Source organism: Triticum dicoccoides, chromosome 2B, assembly GCF_002162155.2.
Source record: "Triticum dicoccoides isolate Atlit2015 ecotype Zavitan chromosome 2B, WEW_v2.0, whole genome shotgun sequence".
Lineage (NCBI taxonomy): Eukaryota > Viridiplantae > Streptophyta > Magnoliopsida > Poales > Poaceae > Triticum > Triticum dicoccoides.
The window spans coordinates 250,875,524-250,883,101 of record NC_041383.1 but is presented as its reverse complement, the minus strand read 5'-3'; positions in this window follow the sequence as shown (position 1 = coordinate 250,883,101).

Sequence of the window (7,578 nt, the reverse complement as noted above, 5' to 3'; positions counted from 1 at the left end):
CACTCCAGTGCCGCCTCTTGATGCCGCCGGTGCCACCCCCCTCGTCTCCGCCCGCCTTGGCCTCGGCTGGCAGCGCCGTTGCCCCGGCGGCCTCGTCCCGCCCTGCGGGCGAGTGCTCGCTTGGGTGCGCCCGCACCCGCTAGCGACCAAAACTGCCAAGGCCCCTAGGGCCAATGACATGTGGGGCCCTGCCCCAGAACGTTTTTTTAATAAAAAAGGGTTTGAAAATAATTAAAATATTAATTAATTAATTAATTATTTAAGGAATTAATTAATCCGGATTAAGTTAACCTAATCACTAGTTAACTTAATTAAACTCTGATTAGCCTGTTAAGTCAATGACATGCGGACCCCCCACACGTCAGTTTGACCCAGTCAACACCCTGTTGACTGCTGACGTCATGCTGACATCATGATGATGTCAGCATACACTATTCTGGATAATGTTAGATTTCAATAGATAAATAAATTCAAAAAATGATTATAACTTTAGAAAATCATATGAAATTAACCATCGGATCGTAAAACTTTGTACATGAAGTTGCTTAGAACGATGAGACGAATCCGAATACGCGGTCCATTGATTCGCCACACATCTCTAGCATAGCGAACCTGCAAACTTTCCCCTCCGGTTCATTTGTCTGACAGACATCCGGAACCGGGAAAACTTTCCCGGATGTTTCCCCCTTCGCCAGTAACGCCTAGCAGTGCGTTAGAACACCTCTAGCCCCACTTATTGTCTTGTTATGCATATGATTGCGTGTATTTACTGTTTCTTCCCCCCTCTTCTCTCCGGTAGACCTCGAGACTGTTGCTGATGCCCCTGTGGTCGACTACGTCGACGACGACCCTCCTTGTCTGAGCAACCAGGCAAGCCCCCCCTTTGATCATCCCGATATCGCCCATTCTATTCTCTCATGCTTGCGTTAGATTTTGCTACTGTTATTGTTTCCTGCTATTCTAATTCATAGCCTGCTTTTGTACCTACTATTGTTACCTACCTGCTTATCCTAAACTGCTTAGTATAGGTTGGCTAGTGATTCATCAGTGACCCCCACCTTGTCCTTGTCGCCGCTGCTTCATCATCGACGACTCAATCAACGTGATCGACGACCAGAGCCCGACACCTCACATCACATCATGCCCCTTTTGGTTATCGACTCTGCAGAGCTACTATCGAGTGCCAAGGGTGATCCCTCATAACGCACTCCTGATGATAATTATGTAGTGTAGCTATTCGGCCGTGGTCATCGAGGGTGATTTCCTCTTTCACCATTCCTGATACGGCTTTGTCGTTCAACACCTCAAGTGTGAACCTCGAGGGTGGTCCCTCTTACGTTCACCTTGATGATTACATTGAGTGGAATCAACCGGGGGTGATTCCTCGGGTTTTCCCCTTGATGTCTAGACACACGGTTACATTGACTTTACTTGAGACCTTGGTGAAAGTCGGGCGGGCTCGGAGAGCACACGCAAGATAATGACGTGGCACGACCGTGCATTCTGAGCCCTTGTCGTAAGTCCACGAGACGGGGCGACAGGGTCACTTCCGATCGTGAGTCTCTGCTCGTCTCCGCAAGCTAATAATACACAATGGTTTGGATATTTGTTCTGAGTTGGCCTCTGGCCTTTACGCACCAACCACCACGCGAGAATAGATATGGGCCTCGACGTCGTGGTATAAGCAAAAGCTTTGTCAGATGTCTAGTTCAGCAGTGCGGCACGGCTGGGCCGGCTCCATCCTATAGTGGTGGAGCCTAGACCCGCCCTGCGCGCAACGATCTGGAGTGCAATGGGCATTGGGCCCAGACCCCGGAGTGGTTAGGAGGTAGACTGGCGGGGACCTCTCTACTAAGCCTAGGTCGGGCTGCGACGTGTTGATCTTCCGAGGCCGGGCATTGACCCCAGAAAGGTGTGTCCGGCCAGAGTAATCAAGCGTGTTGGAAAACGTGGTGCACCCCTGCAGGGAATATTATCTATTAATAGCCGTGTCCACGGTAACGGACGTTCAGACTTATATCCTGATCTTATACAACTACAAATGGATACTTGAATATGTGGCTCTGGGATTGCTTTCTCGCAAGGAGTCGAGGAAGGATCTCTGGGCATTTATGTTACAACATGCTTGTTAATTATAAACTGCTATTCTTTACTCTTCTACATGCTGCAAGACGCTTGGAGCTACGTGAAGATGCTAGTCTTCGATAGGCTAGGCCTTCCCCCTCTATTCTGGCATTCTGCAGTTCAGTCCATAGATACAACCCTTCAATTTGATACCAATGCATACTTAGTATAGATCTGATGCTTGCGAGTACTTTGGATGAGTACTTGATACGTCCATTTTGCATCATGCTTTTACGACAAAATTTATTGCATTTTGGGCTGTTATTTCACGTTATGTCACAATACTTATGGCTATTCTCTCTTATTTTACAAGGTTTACATGTAGAGGGAGAATGCCGACAGCTGGAATTCTCGGCTGGAAAGGGAGCAAATATTGAAGGACTATTCTGTGCAACTCCAAAAGTCGTGAAAACTCCACGGAATGTCTTAAAATAAATAGAGAAAAATTGTCACCAAAGATGAAGGCCAGGGGGCCCAAACCCTGCTCATGAGGGTGGGGGCGCGCCCTCCCCCTGGGCGCGCCCCCCTACCGTGTGGCCCCCCTGGTGGCTCTCCGATGCCCATCTTCTCCTATATGAAGTCTTTCGATGAGAAAAAAATAGAGGAGAACCTTTCGGGACGAGACTCCGCTGCCACGAGGCGGAACCTTGGCGGAACCAATCTAGGGCTCCGGCAGAGCTGTTCTACCGGGGACACTTCCCTCCGGGAGGGGGAAATCATCACCATCGTCATCACCAACGCTCCTCTCATCGGGAGAGGGCAATCTCCGTCAACACTTCACCAGCACCATCTCATCTCCAAACCCTAGTTCATCTCTTGTATCTAATTCTTGTCTCCAAGTCCGGGATTGGTGCTAGTAGGTTGCTAGTAGTGTTGATTACTCCTTGTAGTTGATGCTAGTTGGTTTATTTGGTGGAAGATCATATGTTCAGATCCTTGATGCACATTATTACCCCTCTGATTATGAACATGAATATGCTTTGTGAGTAGTTACGTTTGTTCCTGAGGACAAGGGAGAAGTCTTGCTATTAGTAGTCATGTGAATTTGGTATTCGTTCGATATTTTGATAAGATGTATGTTGTCTAACCTCTAGTGGTGTTATGTGAACGTCGACTACATAACACTTCACCATTATTTGGGCCTAGAGGAAGGCATTGGGAAGTAATAAGTAGATGATGGGTTGCTAGAGTGACAGAAGCTTAAACCCTAGTTTATGCGTTGCTTCGTAAGGGGCTGATTTGGATCCATATGTTTCATGCTATGGTTAGGTTTACCTTAATACTTTTGTTATAGTTGTGGATGCTTCCAATAGAGGTTAATCATAAGTGGGATGCTTGTTCAAGTAAGAACAGTACCCAAGCACCGGTCCACCCACATATCAAATTATCAAAGTACCAAACGCGAATCATATGAGCGTGATGAAAACTAGCTTGACGATATTCCCATGTGTCCTCGGGAGCACTTTTCCTATTATAAGAGTCTATCCAGGCTTGTCCTTTGCTACAAAAAGGATTGGGCCACCTTTCTGCACTTTATTTACTTCTGTTACTTGTCGCTCGTTACAATTTATCCTATCACAAAACTATCTGTTACCACTTATTTCAGTACTTGCAGAGAATACCTTGTTGAAAACCGCTTATCATTTCCTTCTGCTCCTCGTTGGGTTCGACACTCTTACTTATCGAAAGGACTACGATAGATCCCCTATACTTTTGGGTCATCAAGACTCTTTTCTGGCGCCGTTGCCGGGGAGTGAAGCGCCTTTGGTAGGTGGAATTTGGTAAGGAAAAATTTATATAGTGTGCTGAAATTTTCTGTCACTTATTACTATGGAAAGTAATTGTTTGAGGGGCTTGTTCGGGGTATCTTCACCCCGTATAGTTGAGCCAAGAGTTGCTCCTCAACCCACTGAACCTACTGAACCTATGAAACTCCTTTTCAGATTCCTTTGGGTATGATGGAAAAACTGCTAGCTAACACTTTTGCAGAAGATGGAACAAAGCATCCTGACGAACATCTACGCTTTTTGGATGATATTTGTGGACTATTTAAGCTTGCAGGTATACCCGATGATGTTGGTAAGAAGAAGGATTTCCCTTTATCTTTGGAGGGAGACGCATTGACATGGTATAGGCTATGTGATGATACGAGATCATGGAACTATAAAAGAGTGAAATTGGAATTTCATCAAAAGTATTACCCTATGCATCTTATTCATCGTGATCGCAACTATATATAATTTTTGGCCTCGCAAAGGAGAAAGCATCGCTCAAGCTTGGGGGAGGCTTAAATCAATGTTATATTCATGCCCCAATCATGAGCTCTCAAAAGTGACAATTCTCCAGAATTTTTATGCTCGGCTTTCTGATAACAATCGCACCATGCTTGATACTTCTTGTGCTGGCTCTTTTATGATGAAGACTATTGAATTCAGATGGAATTTATTGGATAGAATTAAACGCAACTCTGAAGATTGGGACCTCGACGAAGGTAAGGAGTCAGGTATGACACCTAAGTTTGATTGTGTTAAATCTTTTATGGATACCGATATTTTCTGTAAGTTTAGCACTAAATATGGACTTGACTCTGAGATAGTAGCTTCGGTTTGGGAATCTTTTGCTACTTATGTTGATCTCCCCAAGGAGAAGTGGTTTAAATATCATCCTCCCATAGAAGTAAAAGTATCTGCACCTATTAAAGTTGAAGAAAAGATTTTCACTTATAATGATCCTACTGTTCCTACTTCTTATGTTGAGAAACCACCTTTCCCTGTTAGAATGAAGGATCATGCTAAAGCTTCAACTGTTGTTCGTAAAAGCAATGTTAGGACTTATACACCTCCTGAGCAAGTCAAAGTAGAACCCAATATTGCTATTGTTAAAGATCTCTTGTCTGATAATATTGATGGGCATGTTATTCAATTCTCTGGTGAAACTGCTAGAATTGCTAAACCCTGTGATAGAGATAAACATAGACTTGTGGTAGGCATGCCTGTTATTTCTGTTAAAATAGGAGATCATTGTTATCATGGCTTGTGTGATATGGGTGCTAGTGCTAGTGCAATACCTCATTCCTTACACAAAGAAATTATGCATGAAATTGCACCTGCTGAGTTAGAAGAAATTGATGTTACAATTAAACTTGCCAATAGAGATACTATTTCACCAGTGAGAATTGTTAGAGATGTTGAAGTCTTTTGTGGGAAAACTAAATACCCCGCTGATTTTCTTGTTCTTGGTTCTCCACAAGATAGCTTTTGCCCCATTATATTTGGTAGACCCTTCTTGAATACTGTTAATGCTATGATAGACTGCAAAAAGAATGTTGTTACTGTTGGCTTGGATGATAAGGTTCATGAGTTTAATTTCTCTAAATTTAGTAAACAACATCGTGAGGAAGAATTGCCTAGTAAGGATGAAATTATTGGTCTTCTTCTATTGACGTACCTCCTAGTGATCCTTTAGAACATTATTTGCTAGACCATGAAAATTATATGTTCATGAATGAAAGAAGGGAAATAGATGAAGTATTCTTTAAACAGGAACCTATTCTGCAACACAATTTGCCTGTTGAAATCCTAGGGGATCCTCCTCCACCCAAGGGGGATCCCGTGTTTGAGCTTAAACTGTTGCCTGATAATCTTAAATATGCTTATCTTGATGAAAAGAAAATATATCCTGTCATTATTAGTGCTAACCTTTCAGAGCATGAAGAAGAAAGATTATTGAAAACTCTGAAAAAGCATCATGCTGCTATTGGGTATACTCTGGATGATCTTAAGGGCATCAGTCCCACTCTATGTCAACATAAAATAAATTTGGAAGCTGATGCCAAACCAGTTCGTGATCCTCAACGACGTTTGAATCCTAAAATGAAAGAAGTGGTAAGAAAGGAAATACTCAAGCTTCTGGAGGCAGGTATAATTTATCCCGTTGCTGATAGTCAGTGGGTAAGTCCTGCCCATTGTGTCCCTAAGAAGGGAGGTATTACTGTTGTCCCTAATGATAAAAATGAATTGATTCCATAAACAATTATCACTGGTTATAGGATGGTAATTGATTTCCGCAAATTAAATAAGGCTACTAAGAAAGATCATTACCCCTTACCTTTTATTGATCAAATGCTAGAAAGATTATGCAAACATACACATTATTGCTTTCTAGATGGTTATTCTGGTTTCTCTCAAATACCTGTGTCGGCTAAAGATCAATCAAACACTACTTTTACATGCCCTTTTGGTACTTTTGCTTATAGACGTATGCCTTTTGGTTTATGTAATGCACCTGCTACCTTTCAAAGATGCATGATGGCTATATTCTCTGACTTTTGCGAGAAAATTTGTGAGGTTTTCATGGACGACTTTTCTGTCTATGGTTCCTCTTTTGATGATTGCTTGCGCAATCTTGCTCGAGTCTTGCAGAGATGTGAAGAAATTAATCTTGTCTTGAATTGGGAAAAGTGCCACTTTATGGTTAATGAAGGTATTGTCTTGGGGCACAAAGTTTCTAAAAGAGTTATTGAAGTTGATAAAGCCAAGGTTGATGCTATTTAAAAGATGCCATGTCCCAAGGACATCAAAGGTATAAGAAGTTTCCTTGGTCACACTGGATTTTATAGGAGGTTCATTAAGGACTTCTCAAAAATCTCTCGGCCTCTGACTAATTTATTACAAAAAGATGTACCATTTGTCTTTGATGATGATTGTGTAGAAGCATTTGAAATACTTAAGAAAGCATTAGTCTCTGCACCTGTTGTTCAGCCACCTGATTGGAATTTACCTTTTGAAATTATGTGTGATGCTAGTGATTATGCTATAGGTGCTGTTCTAGGGCAAAGACTTGATAAGAAATTAAATGTTATCCATTATGCCAGTAAGACTCTAGACAATGCTCAAAGAAATTATGCTACTACCAAAAAGGAACTTTTAGCAGTTGTATTTGCTTGTGATAAATTCAGACCCTATACTGTTGATTCTAAAGTAACTATTCACACAGATCATGCTTCTATTAAATATCTTATGGAAAAGAAAGATGCAAAACCTAGACTTATTAGATGGGTTCTCCTTCTGCAAGAATTTGATTTACATATTGTTGATAGAAAAGGAGTTGAGAACCCCGTTGCAGACAACTTATCTAGGTTAGAGAATGTTCTTGATGACCCACTACCTATTGATGACAGCTTTCCTGATGAACAATTAAATGTCATAAGTACTTCTCGTAGCACTCCATGGTATGCTGATTATGCTAATTATATTGCTGCTAAATTTATACCACCTAGCTTCACATACCAACAAAATAAAAAGTTTTTCTATGACTTGCGACATTACTTTTGGGATGACCCACATCTTTATAAAGATGGAGTAGATGGTGTTATTAGACGTTGTGTACCTGAGCATGAACAGGAATAGATCCTACGCAAGTGTCACTCCGAAGCTTATGGAGGACACCACGCTG